General features: G+C 42.7%; 1 pseudogene; it reads right to left on the bottom strand.

Annotated features, from left to right (window-relative positions):
• Positions 1 to 493: 493 nt before the first annotated feature.
• Positions 494 to 914, bottom strand: LOC115519211 (annotated as a pseudogene).
• Positions 915 to 7708: the final 6794 nt, after the last annotated feature.

The raw sequence follows: 7708 nt of genomic DNA, 5'->3' as shown, positions 1-7708 counted from the left end.
GGAATTGCATTCAATTGACAGAGTAGTTGGGACCTAGGGAAAGAGGTAATTATATTTTTTGAGAGTTGTTAAATATGAGATATGACCAGACGGTCAGATCAGAGCAACTAAAATACCATCATGATCTTTAGTGAGAGTGGAAGCCCCGGGGGGACAAATCGTTCTGTGGCTCCATTGGGTCTGCATACCCACCCCGTGGTCATCTACCTTGTTCTCAAGAACAGAACTGAGATGGATGTGCTTAGCTCCTATCAGAACACAGTCCTGAAGTTTCTTAAGTTTTGGGTAGATAGAATGTCTCATCGAGTGGATATCAGCAAGCTTTGTTTTGTTTTGTCTTTGTTTTCTTGTTAACCCAGTATTTATTTGTCTTCTCGCTGTCAAACCCTGAGCCAACCACTTTCCCTAGGCGGCTTGGGGAGGCATAGAAAAAGGCACATCCAGGGCAGAAGAGACACAGGATAAAGACCTACGGGAGGCGGAGACAGACCCTTCACATGACCAAGAGGATGGGAAAGGCCAACATCAGGCAAAAGAGCCCCAGTGGTTCTGGGAGGGCAAAGCCCGGAAGAGCATAGGAGAAGAGCTGTTGCTTCAGAGAGGGGTTCCTGGCATAACCAGTGATGAGGTCCCAAACCCAGTCCCAGTTCTGGCCCCAGAGCCAGCCACCCCCACCAGAGCAGCCCGGCCCCAGTGAACGTGGCTGCTGTGTCAGTGCCCCCTTGAAATGGTGCTGGTTCAGAAGCTGTGGCTAAGAGTAAGTGAGGTCGGGGACGTGGGGCTGCCAAGCTGCTGAGCCTCTCCTCTGTCAGCCTCTCTGGAATTAGCACCACTGCAGACAGTGTGGGGTTCAACAGCTGAGAGGTCCTCCTGATCAAGAGGAAGAGAGAGACGAACTTTGCACAGGCCTACATTTTCTGGTGATGAGGGCCAGGAGGGCTTCTCCGAGGGCAGAGAAGACGGAGCTGTAAGCTTTTGTCTTCCATCCTTCAAACACACGTACCAATTCGGTGCCAAAGAGGTGGAAATGCACATACATTTGGTTTCTTCGTAAAGCAGCTCTGGCATAGTGAGGTGTGCATGATCGGGTTTTGGATCAGTCTGATTCTTGGCTCACTGAGCAGATGCTGGTGGAGACTGCAGTTTCTCTGCCTGCTTTGGAACCAACCGTATAACTCCATTTTAAAAGACAAAATATTGTACAGGTAACTAATTGTGAGTCTCAGTTCAGGCCCGTGCTCACTGCGTATGGGGAAAATTCTTCCCCAAATGTAATCAGGATTTCCAAGTATCTAGAAAAGAACAAGGTGATTTGGTATTTAACTCCTGTGCGGTAAAATTTACAACATGTAATTAAAGTTTACAGACAAGTACCCACGCCTATCCTTAAAATATGACTGGGCTGTAGAATCCTCTCTGTGACTGGCATTTAAGCGTGGCTGGAAAACAAAAAAAGCTATTCTTAAACTGCTTGAATTTGTTGCCTAGAACTCTAAGTAGGGCAGAAGAACTTCATCTTTAGGGAGTGTTTCCTGTTCAGTTAGAATCACATGATTAAGCCCCCAAGGTCAAACGCATGCAAAACAACTTCTGCATTGTCTTCTTCAATGTCCTCAAGTGGTGCTATTCTTGGCACTGAGGATATGAAGGTACGTGAAACACTGTTCCTGTCCTCAAAGAATGCGAGATCTAATGGAAGATTTAGCTTGTACAAAATGATGGTCACTGTCAGCAAAGTGGCAAAAGAACTATGGAAGTTGAGAGCAGTGGAGAAAGGAGGGCTTCCTGAAGGAGATGCTTTGTGATCTGGACTTTGGAGAGCAGAGGCAGGGAAGAAGGCGAAGGGAAATGTGTGGCTAAAGCTATGCATATAATGTAGTATTTTCGATGGTTCCGGGACGCTGAACAATCCAGCAAGATTGAAGAGAACACAGGAAGGGAAAGCTGGAGATGTGAATTTCCAGATTGTGAAGAATGTTGCCAGGGACAAACTGTGATCGATCCTATGGGCAACAAAGAAATTTTTGGAGAGTGGGAGTAGCGTGATCATTCTCTTTGCAAATACCTCAGTCTGGGGTATAAATTTTTATGTAAAATTTGTTGTAGGAGGAGGGGTACCTCCTTATGAAGAGATTTGTTTTAATGTCAGCAGGCTGGAAGTTCCTCCCAGTGGGCTGGGAAACAGCTCTTCTGGACAATGTTGGGAGAGAAGAAATGGGGAAGAGAGCTCTGAACTGAAGATAATATTGCTGGGCATGTGAGTAACTAGGAGAGCCCAGTTTTGGTATCTGTTTCTGAAAACAAAGCAGGGCATTTAATGGGTTATTTGTGAATGTCCTCACCTGTTCAGTCATTTTAAATTATGCAAACCTATTGATTTGGATATAAGACCATGAGCTTTGCTGGCCAGTATTTAGATTGAAATGATAGTAACCCATTATCTAATAAGTTACTGTCAGTTATCTTTAATGACTAGTGTTATTATGAGGCCTGTTCATTTTTATTTTTTATGTTTTTTTTCCCCCTATGCTTTCAGTAAGGAATGGAACATTGGAAAAGATCACAGCTGGGATTCCTACCTTGCTGGAATAGTAAAAAGAAAGCTCCTACTTTATTCTTAAATCCTCATCCAGGTCACTTTCAAATGTTTCCACCCTCAGGTTTATATACCTTCATACATTTTGCCTTGGGAAATGTACCCAACCCCATCTGTAGAATGATCCCATTCCTTCAGAAATTGTATGACAAGTCTATCAGGGTACTGAGAACACCAGCACAACCAGAGATTAATTCTGCTTCCAAGGAGAAGGTCAGTTCAAGGTCTGATTTCAGAACTGAACTTGGCAGGGCATGTGGGCATACCCAGAATTAAACATGTTTACCTTGTGTCTGTTCTTTTACCTGTGAATTCTTCATTAATACTAATACTAATAGCAAATGACTTATATATTCTTGATAGAAATTCCCACTAGAATCTTCATTTTTATCCTCACCCAAATTTTATAGTCTGCCTTTTGAGGCCACGTGCATTTACATACGTGGGTCCCCGTAGGTACACCCAAATGTGGACACTCAGAGAAACAAGATCTTCTAGACAGTTCCTAAACTGTCTACATGGAGCCCAACTGAGAGATGTTTTCCCGTAAAAGCTCTTTCTGTCGATCTCCACTCAGGGGCTTCGGGGGTGGATGGAAGAAGTGTGTTTTAATTAATGTAAGTGCGTTCATTCATTTAAGAAATCTGGTAGGTAAATTTTCATGCTGTATTAGTTTGCTGAGGTTGCTGTAACAACATACTACAAACGGAGGGGCTTAAACAACACAAATCTATTTCCTCACACTTCTGGAGACTGGAAGTCCAAGAACAAGATGTCGGTTCCGTCTGAGGGCTCTGAGGACGATCTGTTCCAGGCATCTCTCTTAGCTTCCGGTGGTTTGTGGGTAATCTTTGGTGCTCCCTAGCTTCTGCTGTATCACCCCAACCTCTGCCTTTATCTGCACATGGCATTCTCCCTGTGTACATATGTGTGTCCAAATTTCCCCTATTTATTTATTTTTATTTTTTCTGTCGCTTTTCTCCCCATTTAAAAAAAAATTGAGGTTGGGGCGCCTGGGTGGCGCAGTGGGTTAAGCGTCCGACTTCAGCCAGGTCACGATCTTGCGGTCCGTGAGTTCGAGCCCCGCGTCAGGCTCCGGGCTGATGGCTCAGAGCCTGGAGCCTGCTTCCGATTCTGTGTCTCCCTCTCTCTCTGCCCCTCCCCCGTTCATGCTCTGTCTCTCTCTGTCCCAAAAATAAATAAACGTTGAAAAAAAAAAAAATTAAAAAAAAAAAAAAATTGAGGTGTCGAGGCACCTGGGCGGCTCAGCCAGTTAAGTGTTTGTCTGACTCTTGATTTTGGCTTAGGTCATGATTTCACGGTTCGTGAGTTCGAGCCCCACATTGGGCTCTGTGCTGACAGTGACAGCCTGCTTGGGCTTCTCTCTCTAAATAAATAAATAAATAAACTTTAAAACATTGAAGTGTAGTTGACACACAATATTATATTAGTCTCAAGTGTACAACATGGTGATTCAACATTTATATACATCATGAAGTGATTACTCTGATAAATCTAGCTACCATCTATCAGTATACAAAATTGTTACATATTATTAACTGTATTCCTTCTGTGTACATTATATCCCTGTATTTTATTTATTTTATAAATGTATGTCTGTACCTTTTTAACCTGCTTTTTAATCCTATTTTGCCCCTCCTCTCCCCACCCCCCTCTGGCAACTACTGGATAGTTTTCTGTATCTATGAGTCTGTTTCTGTTTTGTTTCGTTTGTTCATTTGTTTTGTTTCTTAGATTCCACCTATAAGTGAAATCATATGGTATTTGTTCTGTCAGACTTATTTCATTTAGCACAATACTGTCTAAGTCCATCTGTGTTGTCACAAATGGCAAAGTTTCCCTCTTTCTTTATCTCTGAATAATATTCCATTGTCTCCATATACCATATCTTCTCTATCCATTCATTTGCTTCCTTATCTTGGCCACTGTGAATAACACTGCAATGAACATAGGAGTACATGTATGTTTTCAAAATAGTATTTTCATTTTCTTTGGATAAATACCCAGAAGTGGAATTGTTGGATTATATTGTAGTTCTATTTTTAATTTTTTGAGGAACCTCTATGCTGGGTTTTTTTTTAAAAAAAATTTTTTTTTTTCCAACTTTTATTTATTTTTGGGACAGAGAGAGAGCATGAACGGGGGAGGGGCAGAGAGAGAGGGAGACACAGAATCGGAAACAGGCTCCAGGCTCTGAGCCATCAGCCCAGAGCCTGACACGGGGCTCGAACTCACGGACCGTGAGATCGTGACCTGGCTGAAGTCGGACGCCCAACCGACTGCGCCACCCAGGCGCCCCGGGGTTTTTTTTTTTAATGTTTATTTTTGAGAGAGAGAGACAGAATGTGAGTGGGGGTGGCTCAGAAAGAGAGAGGGAGACACAGAATCTGAAGCAGGCTCCAGGCTCCAGGCTGTCAGCACAGAGCCTGATGTGGGGCTCGAACTCACGAACTGTGAGATCATGACCTGAGCTGAAGTCGGACACTTAACCGACTGAGCCACCCAGGCTCTCCCTCTATGCTGTTTTTCATAGTGGCTGCACCATTTTGCACTCCCATCAATGGTGCATGAGCATTCCCTTTTCTTCATATCCTCACCAACACTTGAGCCATAATATGGCACACATGTATTAAAGGACTTCCAGAAATCAAGGGAGTTTACAAGGTAATTCTCTCTGTGTTTTGGTTGAGAAAAGGGTATGTATATTGGTAATCTGAATGTGGCAAACTCCATTACTGGTCTTAAGAATAAAATTTTTTGCTTTGTAATATGGGTGGTAGTTAAGTCCTCACAAAATTATTAAAATCGGAGCTACCTATAAAGCTGCATGACACAGAACATTTGGAGTCCGGTCAGGGCTTTGTATTTCCAAACCTGTCCTTCTTGTCCTCTGACTCAGAACCGTGGCCCTAGAAGGAAAACAAGAGCCAGGGCTTTAATGCTGATGACTTCACTGATGATTTGAAGTTGGAGAAAGGAAAGGCCAAGTATACGCCACTGAAAAGTCCATGGTCACCAGTTGATCGCTATCAATTTCTAAAAGAAAGAGAAGAATTTTAGACAGAAGTATTAAGTTGGCTTGGACATTATCTATGCTGATATTTCTACTAGGGGGGAGTCTCATTACAAGAAATCATGTAAAGAGAGAGAGAGAGGAAGGAGGAGGACATGAGGGGTAGAGGCCAGGAGACAGTAAGGAGAAGGGAAGAGAGGAGAGAAGAGGAAGAGGAGAGGGGAGGTAAATCTTAGGGAGGTTCTAGGTTAATATAAGAAAGACAGAGTCGAAAGAAAGAAAGAAAGAAAGAAAGAAAGAAAGAAAGAAAGAAAAGCTCAGGTAAAAGTAATACCTGCTCTTATGAGAATGGGGGAGACTTTTCTATGGGTAGGATTGAGGCAAGGAGAATTGAGACAAAGATAAGGAGTTTAAGAGGGATTAAAGTCAAGATTTAAATGAGAGAAAGGAACATAAACAAGAAGAGAGAATTAGGAAATTTAAAAAGAGAAATTCACTAGATAAGGGAAGAAGAATACAACTGATACTTAGGGATCATGGGAGGGCCTCTTTAGTTGGTTTTCCTTGTCATTGGCCACCACTCTGACCACGCTGGTTATCCCTTCCATGCTTGCCTCTCTGGCCACGAGGGCCATCACGGCTACCATGGCTACCCTGGCGATCTTGGTTTCTTCAACCACCTGGGCCACCTGGGCCACTTTGGTCACTTGGGCCACCGGGGCCACCTGGGCCACCTAGGCCACCTCTGCTATATGGGCTTCCCTGGTTGTATGGCCTGTGCTGATGACCATGGCCTTTCTTTCTGTTTTTGCCCATCTTGCCATTCTGATCTCCATTTTCTCCTTGGGGTTTGACTTGTGTTTCTTCTGTGGTTCCTTCAAATAATTCACTATCTGCTTAGGCAGGAGAACACAGATTCAGAAAGGAGCAAGTCAAGAGAAATGTTAGCCACAAACTTAAATGAGGGGAGTTTGGGATCTACAAGAGCCTAACGGTAGTTAGAAGTAACATATTACTGGTTTCAGTGGGACTAGGTCACCTTTCAATCTGTTCTTCATAATCTCCTGGCTGTCATTCTTATAACCATTCTCTTCAGGTTTCAACATACATTTTCTTGCATGCCCATATACTATATTGCACCTCTGTCAGGTGCTAGAATTCCAAGCTTGAAACACACAGTCTGTGCTCTCAGGCTGTGTACTTCTCAGTGTTGTCAGATACACTAAGAACTTGCTGTGTCACTTTCTAGTTCAAAAATCTCTTTGTTGCCCATAGAAAAAATTATAAATTCCGTTCGCCATTTATAACACCATTCACAACATGAAGCTAACCCACATCTCCAGCGCTATATTCCTATATTCACTTCAACCTTACTGATTATTTGGTGTTCCTAGATTATTAAAAATAACATATGCATAGATTTAGCTTTGCATTTCATTCCGCTTTCCCCCACTCCTCCAGTCTCCAGGGTCCACCACACAAGGTTTCTCCTGTATGAGACTCCCCCTTCTCTCCCCTGTTCTCAGCTTCCCTAGGGCCTTACTTTGCTACTTTTCTGATAGTGATCATTGTTATGTCCAAGTTAACTCTTCCATTAGATCCTGTGTTCCTTAAAGACAGGAACAATGTTTCATTTGCTTTTGCATCCTTGGTACCAAATACAGGATCCTGCCATGGTTCTTGTTAAGTAGTGGATTTTATTGAATCAATGTTGGGGTAGGGCATGTGGATAATTAAAGCACTTCTTTGAGGAATCCTCAAATAGGCATGCCCTTACAAAGACAACCAAGGCCAGGTATCTGAAGCAAGAAAAAATCAGAAGGAAAGCAGTGACCACATTGTCTAGAATTGAGAGAACTCTTAAAGCAAATCATTTTCCCCCACCCATTTTTTTTCTTTTGGTCTTTTATGCTCCTCCTGCAGTGTGGAACTAACAAGGTTAAACTATAGAGTTGAAAAAGGAAATTTTAAAGGTTAGGCATGATTTTTTTTAAAGTAAAAATCACAGAAACGTTGGATTATTTTTATCACCCAGGGGTTCCTAGAATCTATTTAGAAAAATTCTCAATAAGTTGATT

Source organism: Lynx canadensis, chromosome B4 (assembly GCF_007474595.2).
Source record: "Lynx canadensis isolate LIC74 chromosome B4, mLynCan4.pri.v2, whole genome shotgun sequence".
Taxonomy (NCBI): domain Eukaryota; kingdom Metazoa; phylum Chordata; class Mammalia; order Carnivora; family Felidae; genus Lynx; species Lynx canadensis.
This window is presented reverse-complemented; position numbering and strand designations above follow the sequence as displayed.